This window comes from Sapajus apella, unplaced genomic scaffold (assembly GCF_009761245.1).
Source record: "Sapajus apella isolate SASKATOON/1434 unplaced genomic scaffold, GSC_monkey_1.0 scaffold55, whole genome shotgun sequence".
NCBI lineage: Eukaryota > Metazoa > Chordata > Mammalia > Primates > Cebidae > Sapajus > Sapajus apella.
In genome coordinates this window covers 11,271,192-11,282,592 of record NW_022436995.1, presented here as the reverse complement: position 1 = coordinate 11,282,592, position 11,401 = coordinate 11,271,192, and the positions used below count along the sequence as shown (strand labels likewise).

At 44.4% G+C, this 11,401-nt stretch overlaps 1 long non-coding RNA gene across 1 annotated transcript; it reads left to right on the top strand.

The window, feature by feature from the left end:
• The first annotated feature begins 646 nt into the window (after positions 1-646).
• On the top strand, positions 647-9,617 carry LOC116527616. The gene is made up of 3 exons (XR_004258625.1): positions 647-1,201; positions 8,520-8,580; positions 9,285-9,617. It is a non-coding gene; the product is annotated as an uncharacterized LOC116527616 (long non-coding RNA).
• Positions 9,618-11,401: the final 1,784 nt, after the last annotated feature.

The following is an 11,401-nucleotide window of genomic DNA, read 5'->3' as shown; positions in this document are numbered from 1 at the left end:
CCTCCACCACCTGCTGACCTTGCCCTCCACCACCTGCTGACCTTGCCTTCCACCACCTGCTGACCTTACCCTCCACCACCTGCTGGACTTGCCCTCCACCACCTGCTGGCCTTGCCCTCCACCACCTGCTGACCTTGCCCTTCACCACCCGCTGACCTTGCTGAGCTGTCTCCCTGAACGTTTTCTGCATAATCACTGGCTGGTCTTCAGGGATGGACCACCTCTGGAAATGGCTTTCTTCCAGAGCCATTGCCCTGGGGGTGCTGAGAAGTCCCGAGGCCCTTCTAGAGCACCTCATCCCCATGCCTTTGCCAAGATGACTCTCTCTCTTCTGTGGGGACTGCCGCAGTCTCTGGCAGCTGCCTTTGCAGTGACCTTGCTCCGGGCTCCAGCACTCCAGGGCTTCTCTTCTTAACTTGACCTCGAAGGACTAAAATCTTTGCATGGGGAATAGTGGCGTCAGGTGAACCTGGATGTGAATACCAGTGTTGCCAGTCTCTTTTGTTTGTTTTTGTGGATAGGATCTCTCTCTGTCACCCAGGTTGGAGTGAAGTGGCAAGATCATGGCTCACTGCCGCCTCCACCTCCTTGGCTCAAGGGATCCTCCCAACCCAGACTCTGCAGCCGCTGGGACCACAGGCGTGCACCACCATGCCTGGCTAATTGTGTCATCATTCGCTAGCAGTGTGACCTTGTGTAGGTCACTACCCCTCTCTGATTTCCTCAGGAAAAGAGAATAATGATAAAAAAAATCAAAATTAATTAACACTACTATCTTATTTTCAATGTGTCAGGCATTATTCCAAGTACTTTATATAAATGACCTCATTCAATCATTGTAATAACCATATGAAATAATTATTATTGTTTAGTTCCTATGTGATGTGTAAACTGAGACCACACACGTAGTTAGTAGCAGAGCTGGGATCCAGGAGGGGCTGTCTCTGCAGCTGCCTTTCACATTTATGTTATGCTGTGTCTCAGGAATGCACATGGAGTCTAAAAAATAATGTCTGCTTCACTGCATAAAGAAAAAATGTGATGATGCTTGTGTGTGCCCAGCTTTGAGCTTGGCACATAATAGATGCTCATGAAATCTTATTTGCTTTTTCCTCCCTCGGTCTCTTTCCTTCTTCTCCCCTAGGTGAGCACACAAGCGGGGTTGCAACAAGGAACTGGCAACTGTGTCTGAGGAAGGCTGGTGAGTAGCATGGACAGGTATCCCTCATTCTCTCCACTCCTTCTGCATCCAGAAGAGCTGACACCCCAGCTCATGAGTACGTGTGGGTCCAGTTTCCCCTGGAGCTGACATATAACTCTGACTGTTTCCCAAGACAAGAGAGTAGGAGGGTATAGCAATTGCTCATTAGAGGCGGTCAATGAGCCTGGAGGCTCACAGGATTCCTCCCACCTGCTCTGGGGAGATTGTCTGCCTATATTTGTGTTTATTTTCTGATGGAAATACTAGAGTCAGAGCTTGTCTGGCCTGGCTTCTGGGCCAATGGGGAGCTGATAAGGAACGGAACCATCCGTTGGGATGTGCTGCGTGGGTTCCTATTGTCTTACACACCATGCAGTTAACCAAGGCCTCAGGTAGAAGTCATACTTTCCTGACCTCCTTCTCGTGGTTTCTCAAGTCTTCGGTCAGCTCAACCCCAAAGGGCAGCCAGTTAGAGTTCACCACAGACAGATTAAACCCTGCTGGACCTCTGGGGAAGTCTCAAGAACCAGTTTGACCACAAAACCGAGAAGCAGGTCTGCTGGGGCCTCTCTGGATGAAGTGGTCATGGTGGCTGTCAGACGAAGATCCGAATTAGTCACGAACGGAACAGGAGCCAGGATGGGGGTGGAAATGAGGCCAGCTCTCTTCTGCTCCAGGGCTTAGGATCCAGCTGGGGTGGAAGCAGAGGCTGTGTTGCAATTTCACTGCAAATCAACCGGGTCATCTCCGTGGATGACACCGTGCAGAGCTTCCAACCCTTGATTCTTTTGTAGATGGGGAGATGGTATCTCCCAACTGCCTTTAGCATCTGGCTGTGAGATGAGGTTGGGGGAAGATGGAATGATATGCCTTCCTGGCAGAGCCGCTGGCTCCGGAGGCCTGGGGTGGAGGGAACAGGGTGGAGTCCATGTTTGAACAAGTTGAGAGCAATTGCTGGAGGAGCCCTGGGCAGAAGTTCCCTCTCCAGATGAGACTTGGCCCCTACATTTGTTCTCAGGGAAGTGAAACACTTACTGTCTCCTCCATTTGGACTGTTGCTGGCTGTGACAGACAGTAGCCAATTCATTGGCTTGGGGCTGTCCCCTCCCACCTGGGATATTCAGTGCCCTGAAAGGCGGTGAGGTGCGGTGGGAAGAACATGGGCTCTGGAATCTAACTCGAAATTAAATCTCAGTTCTGCCCTGAAGCACTGGGTAACCTTGGTAAGTCACTTCACCTCTCTGGACCCCATTTTCCTCATCTCTGAAATGGAGGCAGTAACAGCTTCCAGGGAGGGTGGTTAGGAGAATTAACAGTGACAATGCGGGTAAAGGAAGAGCATGCGGCAGGAACTCAGTAGAGGTCAGGCACGTTTCTCCCTCCCCTTAGAACACACCCTGTCCTTCAGCCACTGCCAGGCTCATCTTTACCATCTTGGCGTCTGCTGAAAGGCCTCGTTGACTGGCTATACCCACCTACAGGAGTGGCCAGCAAGGTTTTCTGCAAGGGGCCAGAGAATAAATACTACAGGCTTTGCAGGCCATATGGTCTCTGCCACAGCTACTCATCTCTGCTATGGTTGCTCAAAAACAGCCGTAGACGATACCAAATGAATAAGCATGGCTCTGTTCCAATAAAACTTTATTTATAAAAATAGGCAGTGGGCCAGAGTTGGCCCTCAGGCTGTAGTTGCCAATCCCTGGCCTTGCGTTTCAAGTCCAAAACCTCTGCTTTTCTCTCAAGGGATTTCCCTAGCCTGGTTTCACCTTCTTCTTCCAATCTGGTTTATGATTGCTCCCTTTAGTGTTCCCCAGTATGACCCAACAGGACTCCTTTTTGTCCTTGGCTCAGGAAGTGTTTAGCCTCCACAGCTCTGCCCATGCCTTCCTCCCTGCTTAGAACGCCATCCCATTTCCTCTTCACCCTGCTAAATTCCGTCCCCAGGGAACCTCCTGGGCTGCCCTGTAAAATACAGGGCTCAGACCAAGGTCTCTTGATTCAGCACTGGACAAGCCCATCATCCTTCAAGGCTGTGCTCTGGCCAGCTGTTCATAGTGATTTCTCCCTTTGAGGACTCCTGTGGCCCCTGCTATTGATGCCAGGGTGGCCCTCCCAGAGATCGCTGGATTGAATTGGTGCCTAAGTCTCAACGAGGAGCCCTGGAGGCTCAGTCCTCAACTTTTCTTTTCTTTATTTTTATTTTTAAGATGGAGTATCTGCCGCCCAGGCTGAAGTCCAGTGGCACAATCTTAGCTCACTGCAGCCTCTGCCTCCTAGGTTCGAGCAATTCACCTGCCTTAGCCTCCAGAGCAGCTGGGATTAAGGCACGTGCCACTAAGCCCAACTAATTTTTGTATTTTTAGTAGAGATTGGGTTTCACCATGTTGGCCAGGCTGGTTTTGAACTTGTGACCTCAGGTCATCTGCCAGCCTTGGCCTCCCAAAATTCTGGGATTACAGGCGTGAGCCACCTCGTCTGGCCAGTCCTCAACTTTTCTATTAATACATGCAACTCACAACAACCTGCACTTTCATCCTGCCTGGAATCTTTCTGTTTTCCTGCATATGTGGATTTGGAAAGTCTCTCCCCAGCCATTATCCCTCTGAATATGGCCTCTTTCCCACTGTCTTTTTACTTCTTTGAGGGGCACAGATTAATCATAGCTTAGATCATTCTCATATTTTCCTTGTCTTTTAACTCTCTATTAACTTTTCCATTGTTTGGCTGTCCTGGTGCATTTGTGGTAATTTCTTCATATCTCTCTTCTAATTCGTCAATTCTTTCTTTATCTGTGTCAAGCACATCCATTTAACTTTTAATTTCAAAGATTTTTTTTTTTTCATGTTCAGAAGTTCTACTTGATCCTTCATAAACATCTGCCTGTGTGGTTTGTAGTCTCTTATTTCTTGATTCTTTGTTTCCTATCCAACTTTTTTAAAGCATTGCATACCTTGTTATTTTACAACCTGTCTGATTATTGTATTATCTGAAGTCTCTGACAATCTGTTGCTTATCGTCTCTGCTGACTCTTGCTCATGGTGACTCATTGTTTGGTCTTGAACTCCTGACCTCGTGATGGCCCGCCTCGGCCTCCGAAAGTGCTGGGGTTACATGTTGTTTGTTATTCTCTTTGGTAAATCAGACAGAAGGCTTCCCTCCAGAGAAGGTTTGCATTTGCTCCTGCCAGCCACTAGGGGGCACCCGCAACCCAGGCCGCCACCACGTGGGCAGCGTCAACTCAAAGCCCCTTCAGGGCAGAATGACGATGTGAAATTTTGCAAAATTTTGCGCATTCGACCCTGGTGCCCTGGAGCTGATTTTCATACGCTGACTTTGGATTTCCCCATATGAACTCACAAATGAAGATCTGAGACTGTGCACGGTCACTGGCCACGGCTGGTGGGCCGGGAGCCGGGGCCTCAGCGCCGCGGGTGTGGGTGTGTGGGTGTGTGGGTGTGTGCGTGTGCGTGTGTGCGTGTGACTATGTCTTGGTGTGCCTCCTGCATCAGTTCCTGGAAGTGAGACCAACACAGAAAGAGGACAAATGCTGGTGATGGGAACTTTCCTCGAATACTCAAGCCAGGCCCCCTGTGGAAACAGGCGGATTCCACCCACCTGGCTGGCAGGGAAGTGCAGATGACCTCTGACCTTGTCTTCGCTCCTCCTCTTCTATTTTGGAGTCCAGGAGTGCATGTCGAGCCACATACCTTTTCCCATGCTTCTCGTATGTGCAAAACACACCTCAGGGTCGAGCCACATACCTTTTCCCATGCTTCTTGTATGTGCAAAACACACCTCAGGTACCTGGCACCCAGGTGTTTTTAATTCAAGGACTCACCAAACCAGCCCAGTGGGGTTCTGTGAATCCAGTTAGAAGCAGCCAGAGGTGGCCGACGGCAGAGCGTGTAGCTATCCCCACAAAAGGCCATTTACCAGGCCACCAAAAGCCACGTTTTGCACTCAGCACACACTGACCCTGCTGTGGTGTCCTTTCCCAAGGTGCTGTCTTATCCAGCCCATGCCCTCAGATAGCTTTCCTATTCGTAATACAGTTGGTCCAAAGATGGAAATCACCCCATGTGACTAAGGCCAGGCCTCCCAGACAGCATCGCCCTGATCCTTTAACTTGGGTTCATCCGCTGTGTGCTCAGCTATGACAGGACAGGCTGAAATGAAAGAGCATTATGTCATCAGAAATGGCTTTTAAAAGGAAAGGCTTCACGAGGGGTCTTGCCCTTATGCACAATTCCAAGATCCCAAGAGCTCTTCAAAACAAAAGTTTATTTTGTCAGTTTGGCACAAACTCACGTGGCAGCAGAACCGGAGCTGATGTGACCTGTGACTATTTGTAGTGTTTACATTCAGTAGAAATATGTGTGCATTTTGCTGTGGAAATGTTGTATGTGGATGGTAAGGTGCTGACCCAGAATGCTAAGAGTATTGTGTAAATATAGATTTTGCACAGCGGTACCTACTAATGTCATATTTCTGATTTTCAGCACACGCCAGTTTCCAGGGTTCTGGATAAGGGGTTAACCCACGTTATTTACTAACTTTCAGGTAAAAGATCTCCTGTCCCTGCCACACACATAGGAATACATTTGAATGGGCAGGGCATGGTGGCTCGTGCCTGTAATCCTAGCACTTTGGGAGTCCCAAACGGGAGGATCGCTTGATCCACGGGGTCAAGGCTGCAGTGAGCCATGATTGCACCATTGCTCTCCAAGCCTAGGTAACATGCACTTAAATGTTGGTCAAATGTCTTCAAGTGCATGTTGGATGACGGCAGGGGGTATATGCGAAGGATTCATATCTCACGACCATTGTGAGGTAAATGTACAGGGATTTGAATGAGACCCACTTCTTTGGGTCCCTTTCCCCATCTCATAGTGCTGGACATCTAGTAAGGGCTACACATATGTTAAATGATTCCCTAACAAATCCTTAGCATTAGAAACTGCTGAAAACCCTTTTTGTTTGTTTGTAAAATTACACCAAGAATACAGGAACACTCTTTTTTTTTTTTTTTCTATTTTTTTGTTTTTTGAGACTGAGTCTCCCTCTGTCACCCAGGTAGAGTACAGTGGTGCAATCTCTGCTCAATGTAGCCTTGACCTCTTAGACTTAAACAATCCTCCCACTTCAGCCTCTTGAGTAGCTGAGACTACAGCTGGGAGACTCCACTCCCAGCTAATTTTTAAATTTTTTGTAGAGATGGGGTCTTGCCAACTTGCCCAGGCTGGTCTCGAACTCCTGCTTCAGCCTCCCAAAGTGCTGGGATTACAGACGTGAGCCACTGTGCCCAGCTGGAACACTCTGAGTGTATTAAACTGGCGCAAATGTAACTGAGGTTTTTGCCATTAAAAGTAGTGGCAAAAACTGCAATTACATTTGCATCAACTTAATAAAAGCAATACTAAAAATATACAATACAATATGAGAAACTTCTCCTTTACCTAACACTCTCAAGTCCCCCCCCCCCAAAGTTGTTCTTTTAAATTGGTGAGTAGTATTTCATGGTACAGACAATCCATGTACTGATTATTGATTCTCTTATTGATGGACATATCAGTTGTTTTCAGTTTGGGGCTATTATGCAGCATTGATAACCCTATCAACACTTAAGGTCCATTTTTCCCGCGTACTCTCTGAACATGTATGTAGGTGTGTATGTGGTTGTATACACTTAGATTTTATAATAATATAAATGGGATTGTGCTATACTATACATGATTCTGCATTTTGCTTTTGTTCACTTAGTTATAAGTCCTTTTATATTGGTGCATATAGATCTGCTTCACCCTACGGCACAGAAATACCATAGTTTAAATAAACTCTTCTTTTGTCTAGGTTTCTAGAAGTCAGATTGCGGTGTCAAAAGACGAGCAGTTTTAAATTTTGATAGGCACTGCCAAATTGCCTTTCAATAACTTCCACCAATAGACGGTACACGAAAGTTATTGTTTCTCTGATTTCTTGCCAGCATTTGATATTATTAATCTTTTTAACTTTTGCCAACCTGACAGATAAAAATAAAATCTGAATGTTTGAGCATGCATTTCCAAGCTTACTTGAGAAGCTGAACATCTTTCTTCATCTGTTTGTTGGACATGCATGTTTCATCATTAATGAGTTGTTTGTTCATAGCCTTTCACATTTTTCGAGGATACTTATTGTCCTCTTCTTATTGATATTTTAGGAGCTCTTTATATATGTTCTTTTAATTTATTGTCTTTTTAATTGAGATGTACTTTTCACACAGTAAAATATACAGGTCTTAAGTGTGGAGTCTGAAGAGCTCTGACAGATGTATAAGTTTGTGTAATCATCACCCACATCAAGACATAAAACATCGCTATCGCTCCTGAAAGTTCCCTCTGCTCCTTTGCAGTCAATACCCAAGAGCAACCATTATTCTGATTTCTATCAATTACATTTGTTTCTCCCTGTACATCGTACAATGGAGTCATACAGGTAAACTCTTCATGTCTGGCTTCTTTTGTTCCACATATATTTTTCTGAGATTCGTGTGTCTTCAGTTGGTTCTTTTTAATTGCTGAGTAATATTTCGTTGTATAGACAATCCATGTGCTGGTTATTCATTTTCTTATTGATGGACACATCAGTTGCTTTCAGTTTGGGGCTATTATGACTAAAGCTTCTGAACGTTTTTACACAAGTCTCTGTGTAAACATGTGTTCTCATTCTCTTGGGTACATACCTAGGAGCTGAATAACTGGGTCACAGGTATATGTTTAAGTTTTATTAGAAACTGCCAACCAGTTTTTCAAAGTGATTGCACCTGATGTGTTTTAAATATGTTGCCAACGTTTTCACCTTGTCTATTTCTTGTGTTTTAACTTTGACTACAGTGTCTTTTATCACAGAGACCTTTTACATTTTTATGAAGTCATTGCTTTTCTTTTCTTGTTTTATTTTTTATAAAGTGAAAACAAATTTATTAAGAAAGCAAAGGAATGGCCACTCCATAGTCAGAGCAGCCAAAGTTGCTTTTTACTTGTGGATCCTGGGTTCATGTTTTGTACAGGAGGGTTTAACGTTTTGAAAAAATATTTAAAAATATTTTTCTAGTTTGTTTTGCATATTTTGCTCCTTGTTCTAGAATTTGCCTTTTTGTGTAATGTCAGAAATAGCTTAATCATAGACTGAACCATACAAGGCAAGTGTTGTCATTCCATTTCACACATGGGGAAACTGGGACTCAGAGGCTGTGTGACTACCTCAAGTCACACAAGCAGGACGTAGAGGTAAGATTCAAAAACATCTTTGTCTCATTTAAAATTATTTTCTCTTCCAGGACTGCAGATTCCAATCTATATCCGTAACATGAATTCTGTAAGAAAGAAGAGGCAACAAGAGTATGTATTTATGTACGTACTCACACGAATAACACACATGTCAAGGAATACAGGAAGAATAAACCGGAAACTAATGGAGGAGGATGGGAGGAAATTGGCATGGGAAAGACACGTCTCCAAATAGGATTTTAAATATAGTTTTGTATTTCGAATCATTTGTACATAGTTTGTACATGATTTACATGTTCAAAAAATGAAATCAAACTAAATTTAAAAAATAGGAAAAAGAAGAAACCCTCCCTAAGTTGTGCATGAAGAGAAACAAATAAACCTAGTTGTAAATTAGAGATCTTAACCACAGAGCAAAAAAAAAAAAAAAACCCAAGCAAACAAATAAAAAAACCAACACCCCCCCCACCACACACACGACCAAACACCCATTTAAATAATTTTGAAAAAATTACCCTGACTATACATCTGTGGTGGAATATATTTTAAGGACAGATAAAACTACAATGGTGTGTTAAGCTTTACCTAGTAGGTTTATGGTAAATAGTAATGATAATATGGTAATTTTGAAGGCAGTTTATGTATATTAAAAAATAAAGAAAGTAGTAAATAAGAGTATGTTAGAAAACAAGACTCTCTATGAAAAAGAGACTCGAGTATTATGTTTTTAAGAGAATGAGTTTAAAAAAAAAATCCACCCTGGGTGTTAAATTTGAACCGATTATATAATTCTGAGCTCATTTTATTTTTCTTAGCTCTGTCCACTGAAAAAGCCTTGATGAAATAACAACCCAGGAGCAGTGAGACCACCTGGCACCCAGGTCTGGATTTCTAAACACTGTTACCCACCAAGAGGAACTAAAATTTTCTGCAGAAATGGCTGACTCCATATCCATGGAAATGAAGCTCCAAGTGAAGCCCAGGATGTCTTACAGTCCCAAGAAGGAGGGAGAGGCTTAAAAACTCCTGGGGTCACATGGAAAGGATGCGAAACTGACTTGAGGGATCCACGTGGCGATGTCTGGGACTACTGAGCATCAATAAGAATGACTGTAGTTAATGAAAATACATTAAACAAATAGAAAATTCGTGAGTTCATTGTGTGTGAGAGAGAGAGACAGAGAGGAGGGAAGTGGGCAGGAGGAAAGCTCTTTTTTGCAAAAGGATGCCACCTGATACATGTAGAAGGAATGAGACAGAAAGCCACCATTTTGCAACTTCCAATGTAACTCTCGATTCAGGTAGAATCATCAGTAGATGCTAAACACCGCTGGGTGAAGGGTGATTAGGGAAGAGGATATTTGTGCAGCTGCAAAGAAACTTCACCCAGATGACAGTACAAAGGGGGAAATGTACCATTATAACAAGGAGAGGCGATGGTCACGCGTTCAGACACATGCTCAGATTTCATATCCTTTGTTGGATGCTCAAGCTGACATCTCAGGCCTCCTGGTGTAAAAGGATGAGAAGACATCACCAATGGAGTATTTTTGCCAAAGTGTTCAGCCTGATGTAATGAAGGCTTTAGTCTCGACTTTCAGATCGCAGGATTTACAGAGTATGGTGGGACAGGTTTAATGACAACAAGAAAAAGTAATGGAATAGGACCTGTAATCCCAGCACTTTGGGAGGACGAAGCGGATGGATCACTTCAGATCAGGAGGTCAAGAACAGCCTGACCAACATGGTGAAACCCCGTCTCTACCAAAAATACAAAAATTAGCTGGGTGAGGTGGCGCACACCTATAATCCAAGCTACTTGGGAGGCTGAGGCAGTGAGGCTGAAATCGGGAGGCGGAGGTTGCAGTGAGCCGAGATTGCGCCACTGCACTCCATCCTAGGCAACAGGAGCGAAACTCTGTCTCAAAAAAACAAACAAACAAACAATAAAACAAAACAGTTAACCAAGCAAGCAACCAACCAAAAAACCTATGAAAGACACATTTGGGAGAATAGGGAAATGTGAATATGGAGCAGAGGCAGATAGTATACAGGATTATGGTTGATGCAGTCACGTGCGAGAATGGGTCCATGGGTATGCAGGGGAACATTCTTCCATTCTAGAGAGGAGGAAATAGTAAATAGGAGCATATTAGGAAACGAGTTTGTTTGAAAAACAGACTCAAGGAACTGAGGATGAAGCCTTGTGTGGTTGTAACCTATCTTCAAACGGTTCAGCAACACAAGTGTTCGTGGAACAAAATAAACGCAGCATGACGACATATTAAAATTGTTGAACAGGTCCTGGGCTATGTTCAGGCCAACGAGGTGCCTCAGCCATGGTTTTGCGGAGTCCACCTCACTCCTTGCAGACCCCAGGAGTGACCGCCTCCTTCCCTGTGGTGCTGGAGGCATTTTACTGGTCTCACCCTAGTCCTGGCCCCGTGGCTGAATCTGGTAGTGAGAAAATGAGTGCTCATTACATTATTCTTTGAACTCTTCTGCATGTTTAAAATGATCCAAATGTCCATCAGTGAATGAATGGATAGACAAATGTGATAGATCCATATGACAGGCTGTGATCCACTCACGAAAACGGATGAGATACTGATGCATGCTACAAGCAGATGAACATTGGAAACATCACGCTGAGTGAGGGAAGCTGCTCACAAAGGACCACATATTGTATGATTTCTTTTGTAGGATATAACCAGAATAAAAGAGAGGAAGGAAGGGAAGAAGGAAAGGAGAGAAGGAAGAAAGAGAGGGAGGGAGGGAAGAGAGAAAGAAAGAAAGAAAGAAAGAAAGAAAGAAAGAAAGAAAGAAAGAAAGGAAGGAAGGAAGGAAGGAAGGAAGGAAGGAAGGAAGGAAGAAAAGAAAGGAAAAGAAGGAAAAAGGGGGAGAGAAGAGGGGAGAGGAGTGGGGGGGCAGA